Source organism: Adiantum capillus-veneris, chromosome 15 (genome assembly GCF_014529385.1).
Source record: "Adiantum capillus-veneris isolate H3 chromosome 15, ASM1452938v2, whole genome shotgun sequence".
NCBI classification, from domain to species: Eukaryota; Viridiplantae; Streptophyta; class Polypodiopsida; order Polypodiales; family Pteridaceae; genus Adiantum; species Adiantum capillus-veneris.
Window position 1 is genome coordinate 46182284 of NC_140945.1, and position 13953 is coordinate 46196236.

Sequence of the window (13953 nt, forward strand, 5' to 3'; positions counted from 1 at the left end):
AAGGTGCTTGAGGTGCTTGATGATTGAGGTGCTTGAGATGCTTGAGGTGTTTAATGATTGAGATGCTGGAGGTGCTTGACATGCTTGAGATGCTAGGGTTGCACTTGAGGTGAGAACTCAGCCCAAGCTTAAAGTGCTTAAGAGCCAAGCTTGTGGTGGAAACTGGGCCTATGTATGAGGGGCTTGAGGTGTCAAAAAGTCAAAACTTCAATCCCTACAAGGAGGGGGCGAGCCCTACATGAGGGGGGATGAGAGAGAACACCCACACACTCACACAAGGCATGCATGGTACAAAGAAAGCAAAAGGGACACTTGTCAAGTTCCTCCTCATGTTTCCCTCATGGTGTGCCTGAAGCCTATTGGTTGGCCACCCAAGGGGTCCAATTATAATTTAGGAGATTTAACTAATTGATTTAGCATTTATCTAGCCCTCTCTCTCAAAGGGGAAAGGGGGACACTTGTCTCAAGGCTACCCTTGCTGCTTGTGATTGGCTAGGCCTGGAGGGGTCCAATGAGCTTCAAGCATGAGCTACAAGGGGGGGCCGACCCATGCAATCTAGGGCGTTTCTTAGAGGGTATACTCACCCACACACACTCACAAACACTCTCATTGTGTGCTATGCAAAGTTCAAGAGCTCCCTCTCCTTCTCTAAGCAAGTAGAGGTTGAGAGCCTACACCAACACTCTTGGATATGGAGTGCAAATCCAGCCAAGAGCCATGCTTCAATGCTTAAGCTTTCCATCTCCTTCTTCATTACTATGCTATTATGTATGCTAGCAACAAGAGTTATGATAAGTGAGGAACTAATTCTTTCTCCTACGAAATGTTTCTTCTTCCTCTTCCCTACCCTCATTCCCTGCTAGCTCTCTCCACCTTCGAAGGTGTTTGAGGTCTTGGGACTGAGGCTTGGGATAGTTAAAGCTTTCTTCAATTTTATGTTATGTTTGTGATGCATGAAGCTTTCCATCTTCATTGCATCACCTAGGTCACAAAGAACACAAAGATTGTATTGTAACAAGTCTCTCTTAATGGGAGAAATCATAATACAAATACCTATTGGAGGGGGGACCGGCTCCACATAAATCCGGTCCTCAATTGTTGTCATGTTCTCTAAATTCTCTCTCTTGCAAAAGTATTGTTCATGCCAAGTTAACTAATTGCTATGATTATGTTGCTATCTTCAATTATGTTCACCCGCTATGCTCACAAAGTCATTTCTCAAAAGTACTCTCATTAATTTCCGCTACTCTCAAGTGAAATAGGCCAATTCCATTACACCTCATTATATCATAGACCAAATAGATAGAGTATTTTCCTATAGGTGAAGCTAGGTTTAACCTAATAGATTGGATGCACCCTAGATCAAGCAAAGTAGCAAACCTTTGATGAAGTATTCAAGAAGAGTTTTGAGCCTATCAATGCAAGTGCTATTCTTGAAGAAGAAGCATAAAAGATCATTTTTGTTGTTTTTTCAAATTCTTGTGAACCTCTTCGCCATGCGATTCGAGTTGTCGGTAGTGGCTTCAATCATACCAAGTGGCTGCTTGTGGGCTCAACGAGCCAAAAAATGGCCGTTTGCTCACCAAGTAAATATATAGCCTTTTCCGAATATTTGCAGCACTTCTCACTTGTCCAAGCATTCCCATGCACTATTCACTAGCTGCCTATGCAAGATTGCTTTCAAAAGTTTGAGTAGAAGGCTCTAGAACCATTGCCTATATTTAGGTGTGTAGCATGTGTGAGGGTACCGGCTTTATAGCAGTAGTGGGATTGCTTCCTTGCACTTACAGTGCATGTGGGCACAAATGTTGCATCCCCTACAAGTACGCCATGGAACGCAACTCTAATTTGAAAAGTGAAAGTATGTCACAAAACATGTCACCACAACTCTCAAAAAATCATAGAAGGCCAGAATTTTCACACATGCCTTTTCTAGAAAGACAAGAGAAAAACAATGAGTTCCATATATGTGTTTGAGTGGCTAGTGAGGTCTAGGTTGGCTCTATGAGATTTTTTGACTGGGAGTCAACTCATGGAAGTGATAGCTATTCCCCCCCCCCCCCACCCACCCACTAATATGCCAATAAAAATTGTTGTGCTCTTCCTTGTAAATTGCTTTCAATGCATCATCAACAATTACACATTGCATGGGAGGCTTTTGATCCCTACTTTTCCATTTTATGTATTGCACTCTCAAAGGTGATCCTTTCAAGCTTCCCACTTTCCCAATTTCAACAAGGATCAAGTTGCAAGTGTCAAAGGGGATGATGTGGAAGCAAAGAGACCAAGAGGAGAGAAGGAGAGAGAGAGAGAGAGAGAGAGAGAGTCTCTTAAATTGCTGTGAATCGACATTATAAGGGGGTCGAGAGGGAGAATCGTTGACCGCCTTGGCGGCTTGAAAGGAGGGTTTTGGAGCCTTTTTTGTAGCAATTTTTGGAGATCTTTGGAGAGAATCTTGGTATTTGTGTGATGCCCCTTTTGGGAGTGTGAAGTTGCAAGGCTTACCCCCCCTTGCAGAGTTTGTGGAGCAGTTTGGGTGTTGTTGCGTTCACCCCTTGGAGTGCAAGAAGGAGCCCCTAATTTTTGGATCTTGCAACTTCATTATGTCCCTCCCTTGCTTGAGTGCCAGCGACAAAGTAGACGATGATATATACACCCATTGGAACTTTATTATGTGACTCTGGCTTACACAAAATAGTGTGACATAGTTAATGGAAATCATCAAATCTGGCTACCAAAGCCTAGTGTCCAGCAAGTCATCAATCAAAAGGAGAAAATGCAAAGGATGTTCACACACAGACCAAAGACTAGGTGGGTTCCAAAATTGCTAGTGGAAACTCAATCACAAACAACACACACCTCTCGACAATCACTTCTCGTGGGAAATAACAAAAAGGCTACATCAGCCCCTACAAGAGTTGAAGGACTTGTTTCACAAAGCAGTGTGTGTTACCATATACATGTGGTAGTGATGTGTGTGAACACACTAGGATTGCCGGGGTATTTTTTCCCTCTTTAGGAGTTTTTTCCCCCCGAGCATTGTATATACGCCCATCACTCTAGGGCTATCCATCTTTCCATTGCACACTAAGTAATACACTCTCTATTGTGTGCCTTGAGCTTCCTTCATCTTCTCCAAGCTGTGTGCGTTTCTCTGCAACCCTAATTCCAACAATTGGTATTAGAGAAGGTTGTGTCTTCCCGGGCTTAGTTGCCAGCTGCTCCAGCACACGCCTACTCACTTTCTCAATTACAGTGAGGTTTGGTGAGTGTGCGCAGGTTGAAAAATATTTTGTATAAGCTCGTAGAGCTCAGTCTGCTCATATTTTTGATTCAAGCTCATTTTGACCTGATAGTCTGTCATTTTGTGCAGAATTTCTGTCAGTGTTATTTTCTGCATAACAGGTGCCTCATAGTCTTCTACGGTTTGTGCTATATAGCACGTGTTGTTCCCGCTCCATTTATCCTATTTTTTGGCAGTTTTCACATCAGGTACAGCATTTACCATGGCTGACAACAACATAGATGTGTTCAAGATGTTTGTTGCCTGCTGAGGACAGGTTGGATGGGGAAAACTACCCTATGTGTGCTTATATGATGCAACATGTTCTTGTGTCAAGGGGCATCTGGAACATTGTGCAGGGCATTGATGTACGTCCTGGTTCTTAGGATGTAGGCGATGTTGAGGATGTTGCAGGTCTTGCTGCAAGGATTGCTGCTATTAGAGTTGTTTTGCCTACAGTGGAACAATCTCATTGGGATGTAAAGGATGCACAAGATCATGCATTGATTGCGTTGTCTGTGAAGCGCACCATTGTTCCTCACATCCGTTCAGCAAAATCTGCAAAACAGGCTTGGGATATTTTGGCTAGTCTTTATGCAAGCCGCAATGAGGCTAAAATTTCTTTGATGCGTAAAGAGTTGGAGTTGAAGATTATGCATGAGGAAGATGATATGGAAACTTTCCTTGCTAACTTATTTCTGCAGGTGAAGTCATTTCAAACAGTTCCCTTGTGCAGAATGTTCTTGATACCTTACCAGATTCTTACTAGACTTTTGCTAGTACTTGGAGATTTATGACCCAAGGAAATCCTGAAGTTGTCAAGTTTGATGCATTATGCACATTGCTCTTGCAAGAATCACTTCCAGAAAAAACAGGACTAGGCAGCGTGCACTTGAACAGGCTTTTATTGCTTCTCAAAGAAAGGGTGGTAACAACAATGCAGCCACTTCTTATGGTTCTGCTGCAAGTGGAAAAATTATGTTCCTAATGCTTCTGTTGGTAGCAATTTGTCTGGAAATTCTGGTGATAAGGGAAAAAAGAAGATGTGTTTCCATCATTGTAAAGCTAATGATCACTTCATCAAGTCGTGTCCTAAGTTGAAGGCCAAAGAGGCTAAGAAGAAAGAGGGTGGTTCCGCTACAAATGCAGCCATTGTTGAGTCTTCTGTGAAAGGAGACTGTGTTGTTGATGTTGATGCAGAATGGGCTTTTAGTGCAGAGTGCACTTACAATCCTATTGTCCATGATGCATGCTTGTCAATTGCTGCAAATTCACATGTGTGGTATTTTGACAGTGGTGCTACAAAGCACATTACCTCACATCGTGAATTGTTTACCTCTCTCGAGTCTGTCCCTCATGGGAATTCAGTCACTTGTGCCAACAATGCCTCTTATCCAGTTCAGGGAGTTGGAAAGATTGTGCTTACTGCTGCAAATGGAAGTTCCTTCACACTTGTTGATGCACTTTATGTACCTGGGATCAAGAAGAATCTCTTGTTTGTATCTGCACTTACAAGACTTGGACTTGTAGTCAAATTTGTGGATGACAGATGTACAGTTCATGATCTCAATTTTGGTGATGAAATTGTTGCATCTGGCCTTTTGTGTCGTGGGCTGTATAAGCTTACTTTGTATGACAAGTGTGGACAAAAATTTTCAAATGCTATTGCAGATTCAAGGGCTATTTCAGATGCAAAACTTTGGCATTCACGTTTTGGTCATCTGAATTTTGCCAGCTTGCTGCGTTTGTAGAAATCTGATATGGTTTCTTCTTTGCCGCCTCTTGAAGCACCTGTCAAACATGTTTGTGAAGGCTGTATTTTGGGTAAGATACAGGGTTCTAAGTATCCAAAGGATGGTTCAATTTGGGCCACATGCAGGTTGCAGCTTATGCATAGTGATCTTTGTGAGCCCATGCAAACTCCGTCCTTGGGCAATTACCTGTACTTCGTGACTTTCATTGATGATTACTCTAGGCATCCATGGGTATTTCTACTTAAAGCGAAGTCCGAAGTTTTTATGTGCTTCAAGCAGTTCTGGCTATGGCTGAAAATGTCTCGAAATGTACTATGGGCACCCTCCGTTCCGATCGAGGGGGGGAGTATATGTCTCATGAATTTAATGCATTTCTGGCTAGTCGTGGGATAAAACACCAATGTACAGTGCCTTATACACCTCAGCAAAATGGTGTTGCTGAGAGGAAAAACAGGTCACTGACGAAAATGGCACGATGTATGGTCAAAAGTCAAGCTTTGCCGCATTCTTTTTGGCTTGAGGCCATCATGTGTGCCACTTTTTTACTTAAAGGTGTCCTAAGAAAGCTTTGCAGTCTATTACTCCATATGAAGCATGGCATGATAGAAAGCCTTCTATTGAGCACATGTGTGTTTTTGGCTGCTTGGCATATGCTTTGGTGCCACAAACACGGCACAAGAAATTGGATGATATGGCTGTCAAATTTATTTTTGTTGGTTATAGTGCTGAAAGCAAAGGTTACAGGTTATATCATCCGCAAACAAAGCGTATTCTGGTTTCACGAGATGTAGTGTTTGTGGAAGATTCTGTTCAGCCCTTGCTATCTTGTACTAGAGACAGTAATGTAAGCTCACAAGACATTTATGACACTTTGGTGCCTCTTTTCAGTGGTGGAAATACGAAAGTAAGTTCCAATGAGGCAAATTTACAACCTATGGGGGTTTCTAAAAATGTTACAGATCAGCCTATTACTGATGCAGATGTACATGATGTACTTGATGAGCAAAGGGCTGAAAATGAGCAGGCTAGAGGTATAACAAAATGGTTGGTGCACACTTTGCATGATAGTAAATTGGATGCACCTTTGTCTAGTCATACTCGTTCAGGCTCTCGCCATGCATCTTATGCATCAGATTGTTATGCTTTCGCTGTGTCTAGCTTACATAATGTTGAGGAGTCTCTGTCTTTTGATGAAGCATGGAATTCAAAAAACTGGATGGTTGCCATGCAATCAGAATATGATGCACTTATAGAAAATGACACATGGACTTTATGTGATTTGCCTCTTGGCAAAAAGGCTATTGGTACGAAGTGGGTTTACAAGTTGAAAAGCAAGCCGGATGGTGAGATCGATCGCCATAAGGCTCAACTTGTTGCAAAGGGTTTGTTGGAGGCTCGCCATAGCATAGGCAATCTCCCACAAATCTATCAATCCGGAGAGAGAGAGAGAGAGAGCATGACCCGGCTAGGGCTTGGAGGCATCACACAAAGAATGTGCGAGAGCGTCATCGGATGCAAAGATTGAGAGGATTCAAGAGCGTGCATCCTCCAATGCAAATAGAAATCATCCCAAACAACTAATGCTAATCGCACATCAAGCATCAATTTCAAGCAATCATCTACACACATCAAGCAACGAAGTGAAACACACTAATCTTGGAATCTCTCAAGCACAACTCTAATTACATGTATTGACGATTAAGCACACAAGATCGCATTCAAGTCGGCCACCCCAACCATGCCCATCATGGTGTCCAAATCAAGTCACACATAATCAAATTAAGCTCAAGGCTTCTTAAACCTACACACACACAAGCACACCATTAGAGGACAACTCTAATCCCTCAATCACGAGTACGCCCACTCCGCTTAATCGAGAGAGTTAGATAAGGACTCCACTAATCGGATAGCTTAGCATAAGTAAGAGTTAGATTAGAGAAGATCAACACTTTAAAACAATGAAGGAAAGTAGATAAACATGATTGACAACATAATGAAGACTAGATTAATTAAGAGAGGATTACACTAATTACATGTGATTAGCACTAGCCTTCTAAGCATGGGCATTAAGCTCAAAGGATAGGCCAGCAAGACCTACTCTAGGGAGAGAGTTCTCAATAGGACCACTCAAGAATGACCTCTCATTAAGCATAGGGCTCTTTTATAGCTTTGGGCCTCAAACCCTTCAACTATGGGATAAAGTGAGCTCTCTAGCCTAGACTCATACAACTTTGGAACTTCTAAATGAGCCCAAGCCCTATACAATGAAAATTAAATATTGTGTACATCCATAGCATATCCACAACTTGGTGCATAATTGGTGCAACCGTTAGCCGCTGCTAACAGGGTTATGCACAACAAAAAGGCATAAATTATGAAGAGACTTTTTCTCCAACTTGTCGTAAGACTACTGTGTGTTTTCTATGTGCATTGGTAGCTCATTTTGGTTGGTATGTACATCAATCAGACATTGTTACTGCTTTCTTGAATGGTGACATATTTGAGGAAGTTTATGTAACACAGCCTCGTGGTTTTCTCATAAAAGGACAAGAGGGCAAAGTGTGCAAATGTAAGAAGGCTTTGTATGGGTTGAAGCAATCTCCTCGCGCATGGTATGAGAAAGCTGACACTCATTTGGTTAAATGAGGCTTTCGTAACAGTCCAACAGAAAGCACATTGTATGTAAAGCGTGAGGGTGATGTACTTATCATTGTGGTTCTTTATGTCGATGATTTGCTGATCACTGGACCAAATGAGAGACATATTGCTGAATTTAAGGCTGATTTGAATGCTACTTTCAAGATGAAAGATTTGGGGTTGTTGCATCATTACTTGGGTATATAGTTTAAGCAGTGTGATGGTGGTATTGCCTTGTGTCATAAAAGTTACATAGAGACAATGCTATGTATGTTTGGACTGGAGGATTGCAAACCTATTGCCACTCCCATGGAAACAGGTTTGAAGTTGAGATACATGATGCTGGCGATCCTGCTGATGTCACTCTTTATCAAATTGTTGTTGACTGCCTCATTTATGTATGCAACACAAGGCCGGATATTCAGTTTGCAGTCTCACAGGTGAGCAGATTTATGCATAGCCCAGGGTCTAAGCATTGACAGGCTGTCAAGAGGATTTTCCGCTACCTTAGTGGCACTTTACATCTTGGCTTGTTTTATCCCAAGGGGGGATCATTGCCACCAAACTTACATTCTTTTTCGGACTCAGATTGGGCTGGTTGTTTTGACACGCGAGTGTCCACAAGTGGGTTTTGTTTCATGCTTGGCAGTTCATGTATATCATGGTTGAGCAAGAAGAAACCTACTGTGGCCACTTCGAGTTGTGAGGTTGAGTATAGGGCAGTCTTCATAGCTACGGTTGAGTGTGTATGGCTCAGACGCCTTATGGCTGATTTGGGTGTTCGACAGGACACTGCTAACACTATCTACACTAATAGTCAGAGTGCATTGGCAGTTGCAAGGAACCCAGTTTTTCATGCTCGCACAAAGCACATTGAGGTGCATTACCACTATGTCAGGGAGACGCTCGGAGCAGGAGAGATCAGCTTGGCTTATGTGCCAACACAAGACAACCTTGCAGATCTTTTCACAAAGGCATTGTCTCGTGAGAAGCTTGAAGCTTTCCGGAAAGCTTTGAGCTTACTCCCCTTTGTGGACTGATCATGTCCTGATCATGTCCTTAGGGCATGGCACTTCCCTTTACTCATGTGCCAGCTCTCGTTCACTGCATCACTCCAGGGGCGATTTGTTACCATGTACATGTGGTAGTGATGTGTGTGAACACACTAGGACCGCCGGGGCATTTTTTCCCTCTTTAGGAGGTTTTTCCCCCCGAGCATTGTATATACTCCCATCACTCTAGGGCTATCCATCTTTCGATTGCACACTAAGTAATACACTCTCTATTGTGTGCCTTGAGCTTCCTTTGTCTTCTCCAAGCTGTGTGCGTTTCTCTGCAACCCTAATCCCAATAGTGTGAACATATGACAAGCAAGTCAAGAGGAGCCAAAGTATGCCAACCTACTCAAAAAAATGGTGGCATCCAATGGCCAACACAATGAAAGAGGCCTAAATTTTTAGAACTTATGGAATTGGGTTTCTGGCCTTGAGCAGGTAAGTCCAAGTCGTCATAAAAAATACATGGCATAAAAGTAAGAGTGGGGTAGCTAAGCCACTAAATGAGCGAGGCATTAGTCTCAAACCTTCATGTTGTATTTTATGTGGTCTAAGCATCTTGGTTATTCAAGGTACTGTTCAAGTTGGAAGAGTTGAGCATAATTACATTGTGTCGCTCATGCTGGTATAGGTGAGCATAAGAGTCGAAGTCATTGTATTATAGTGGTAAGTAGAGGAGGAAGTCCAAAAGACACTCACACATTCAACACAGTGAGGAATGAGTGGAGAATCTTCTACATCGAATCCGACATCCTTTAATGTCACATGTGCTACATTTGTTCCTTGAAGCACCCATCAAATCCATCTTTCCCACTATATGCTTTTGTTTGAAATTTTCTCATAAGCATATAGAGTGTCCCGTAATTGGCACTTGCATTAGGAACTCTTCCGTTTGTTCTCCCAATCACTCACCTTTCATGAAAGGTACTTCACGTCCACATGCTCAAATCCAATAAGAGCGTATACCAAAGGTACTTTTTTCCCACTGGGTTTTTTCCCTTTGGTCATTCAGGTTTTAAGACCCTACTCTAGAAATCGTCATTATCAACTTCTTGTATATATTCCTTCTACATCAACAATAAGGAAATGACTACCCAAATCAATCATCAATGACTTGGAGATAAAGTGGTAAATCACACCATGCTTATCGCGAGAAACAAAGATCCATCAAAAAATGAAAACTCAAATTGTAGTGGACCTTGAAAGAAAATCCACCATAAAGTACATGACACAAAAAGGATCAGTTGTACAAGTTCAAACACATAAATATCCATTTTTATGGCAGTTGAGATTGTCAACAAAGAGGCGAATGCACAGCAAGAAGAACAATTGCCTCGAAAATCAACGATCAAATCAAATATCAACAACATGGCAGATATGAATCACTCAAGGAAGGGGGGAGATTCATCAATGACAAAGCACTTCCCAAGATGAAGACCAACCTTGCAGACAAAGCTGAAGACAACCCTATGACAAGACTGCACAAGATTGTGTCAAGGGATGACATGATTTAGGAATCTGGGATTCTTAAGAGACAAATCAAACGGGCGTCCACCTGGGCCAGACACGTAGCCGGACACCACATTTGTAGTCTATTTTTTTGTCGATATAGTGTAGTGATACTCTGTGTAAATCTTCATTCCAGAGTAGAAGGTCAATTCCTTGAGTTGTAATGTTGTCATGATATTTGTAAAGGTCCATGTGATTTGGCCACTATCCATTTAAAAGCCCTAGGTATAAAGTTCAATAACTTTAATGTCAGAGAAGGCTTATCTTTAGAGAAGAGAAAAGAGCTCTGCTGCTATACATATGCTCAAGCTACGAGTTGATCCAGCTTGTAATCATTGCAACTAATGATTGGGTAATTTGTTTTCAATTCTGAAACTTGCATTGTGTTCCTCTCTCTTTGCTCTTCCACTTAAGTGTAAGCATTGTCATGTTTATTGTGGTTCGCGACTACATGTTAGTGAGCCTTAATTGTAGATTTGAGTGCTTAAATGTTACGAGACTGGGCACCCACCTGTTGTAGTGGTCAGCTGCAATTGAGATAGCTGGCATAATGGTTAATTATGTGATGTCTAGTTATTTTCCGACTGAGTTGATGATGATTTTGTAGAGTAGAATGCGGGGAGTTGATGAAGAGGCATCGGCAATTACTCTTGGCCATTTTATATTTGCACAGTAATTTAGAATATCATTTCAATAAGCCATTATGGCTCTATAAATAGTTGTAGTGGGAACTCCCCTTATGGGTCATGCAAGAACTAATGACCTTCACTTATTTACAAAAGCGAAGTGGTTGTAAAAAGAGGGGCCTCAATTTTTGGCACCTTAAACTCAAAAATAATATATTAAATACCAACTCCACAAGAGAGGTGCCGGTGAGTTTGGGGCTAGATTTAGGACTTTCTCTTGCAGATTCTCTTCTCTACTCTGTTATGCTATGGTTAATTGTTGTGTGCTCTCTAGTCTAGTCTCCATCTCTTACACTCTCTTACAAGCATGTCTATGTCATCTCTTACACTCTCTTACAAGCATGTCTATGTCAATTCTTTGTTTTGTGTGTGTGTGTGTGTGTGTGTGTGTGTGTGTGTGTGTGATAGTCTAGGTGTGTGTGTGTGAAGGGGATCAGGGAGCACCACAGACGGAGAGTGAGAGAGAGAGAAGGAGAGACACACACGATGTGGGTGGGGAGACTCAAAGAGTGAGCAGCCCCCTATACACTTATGCTATGTATAAGGTATACAAGTCAGCGGGCGCCCAGACTCTAGGCGGCCGGACAAGGCACAGACGCCTATACCCCAACAACCTCCCACTTAAAGGCGACTGTGCCTTTAAGCAAGGGAACCTAGTCTAAAGACTACAAAAGGTGAGAGAAAACCGCTCTCAACCGATGCCCACTGGCTAGCTGTGATCGTGTGCATCCGGTTGTCCTGCTCCCATGTAAGTCCATACACCACCAGACGTACCACACACGTACTGCAAGTATATACGCAATACCTGCATATCTCCCTCGTGCACTATGCCATCATCAGTCAACAAACGACTGACAACCCCAACTACAAATGCTCCCACTGCAGCTGCGATATCCGGTCTCAAGATCAACATCTCATACATGAGACCACCGAATGCCGACGCAATGCTAGCGGGCCCTGCTAGCTCTACGGAGCATGCATCAACATATATATCCCTGGAAATAGGCATCTCTGACTGACAAGGCGTGTCAGCCACATGCATCTCCTGACTGTCCACAAAAGACGCATCAACCTGTCGTGCAACCTCAGAGCAAACCAACTGCTCTAGGTGTCTGCTAGAAGACATATCTTGCACAACTATATCCCCATGCTCACTGTCGAGCATGGAAAGGAATGATTGCATAATCGCTGACGTCTCAGCCTCCTCTGCAATCATCCACTGCAAACATGACCACTCAATCTGTTGTGACTCACTAGAGCTCTCATGCTCTAACTCCGTGTGCATAGACTCTTGCAGAACGTCCTCCTGTCGTGACTCACTAGAGCAAGACCTCTCTACCTGTCTATCCTGCATATAAGTATCTCGCACAACTGACTCTCTGCTTTGCTCAGTCACTAGCAAAGCATGCATGTCTGACTCTATCACCTCTCTGTGTGACTGCTCAAGTCGTGCCCCAACTGTGTGCACAACAAGCTCACTCCTCTGCACTCCATGCAAAGTACCCTGCAACCCATGAGCAAAAGAGACTTGCCTGCTCTCTCGCTCTCTACCTGGCTACATGATCATAGAGACAACACCGTGTCTCTCGTGATCCACATGCAATGGGTAACCTGTACCACTCCTGGCACCTCTCGCAATCACTAGCGAACCCAAATGCAACGTAAAAGATCGCTCAAGCAGCGATACCCGACATCCACTATCCCGTAACTGTCTGACTGAGATCAAATCCTGTCTCAGATCTGGAACATAACGCACATGACGCAGGGTAAATCTCATACCACTGGGCAAGGACAAACATACGGCTCTTGTACCCTCAATGTCATACACAGCACCATCAGCCATGTGCACACAACCAAGTCTCCCACTAGAAAACGTGCTAAACCACTCACAATGCGACGTGACATGAAAAGTAGCATCTGAATCTAGTAACCAATGTGAAGACAATGTGCAATCCGATATGCAATCCGTAGACATAAGATCGTCTGAAGACAAGCTAGATGTAAATGTGACATCGCCATCACAAGCATACTCAGTAACCACCATACTGATCTCACTAGCATCTGTCATGCCCAAATCTGCATCACGCATCTGTCGCCTCCGTTGTCTCAAACGCCTGAAACATCGACGCCTAATGTGCCCTCTATGTCCACAATGCCAACATGTCAAGTCTCTATGCCGTCGAGACTTGCGTGTGGGATCAATCTCTCCCATGGACATAGAAGTGGGACTGGACTTCCCTGTAGACATGGATGTCGCGTACATAGCATGTAAACTCTGCCATAAAGCATGAGTTGTAGTCTCTCTCGAGACCTGCCAGTCAACAGACTCAACCAGATGCAAACGAATCGTAGACATTGCCAACTCATCAAGATCCTGCCAATCATCATCACGCATAGACTTGGGCTTCGCCGATAAACCACACAAGGGTTTATCCTGCCCCAAATCCGCCAATGCAATAAGCATATGCTCCTTCCAAGCAACAAAATCTGCACCATCAAACTGTGTCAGAACATAACGCTGGAAGTCAAATGAAAAATCAGCCATAATGCTCGCAAAAGAGCAACCAACAATGAGTAGCAAATGTCAACCAAATCGGCACTAAGCTGGCTCGAATCGCATCAACAAAAGTCTGCAAATATGGCTGTAAATCAGTCCCAAAATTCAGCTCTTAAACAGCTGCATAAACAAGTCACAAACGTGTTCCAGATCAGCCTACAACTGAGCCATACATGGACACCTGCAAAGAGGAAACAATGGCTGAAAATTCAGCACCCAAATAAGCCATCAAACCTGCCTGTAAACTTGTAAACCTGTAGCTGAAACCTGCTGAAAAACCTCAAGTCATTAGTGCTCGAATCCGGCTACCTAGCTCGTAGCCACACAAGCATACATCACAATACTCACTCCTGTGAGTGTGCCAAGATAATTGTACGCATGTCAAACCCGTGAGCTAATCACCAAGCCCACAATGTGCGGTATCGATGCATACACACGCACAAATCTCCCACCTACAGAGAACATCGCACA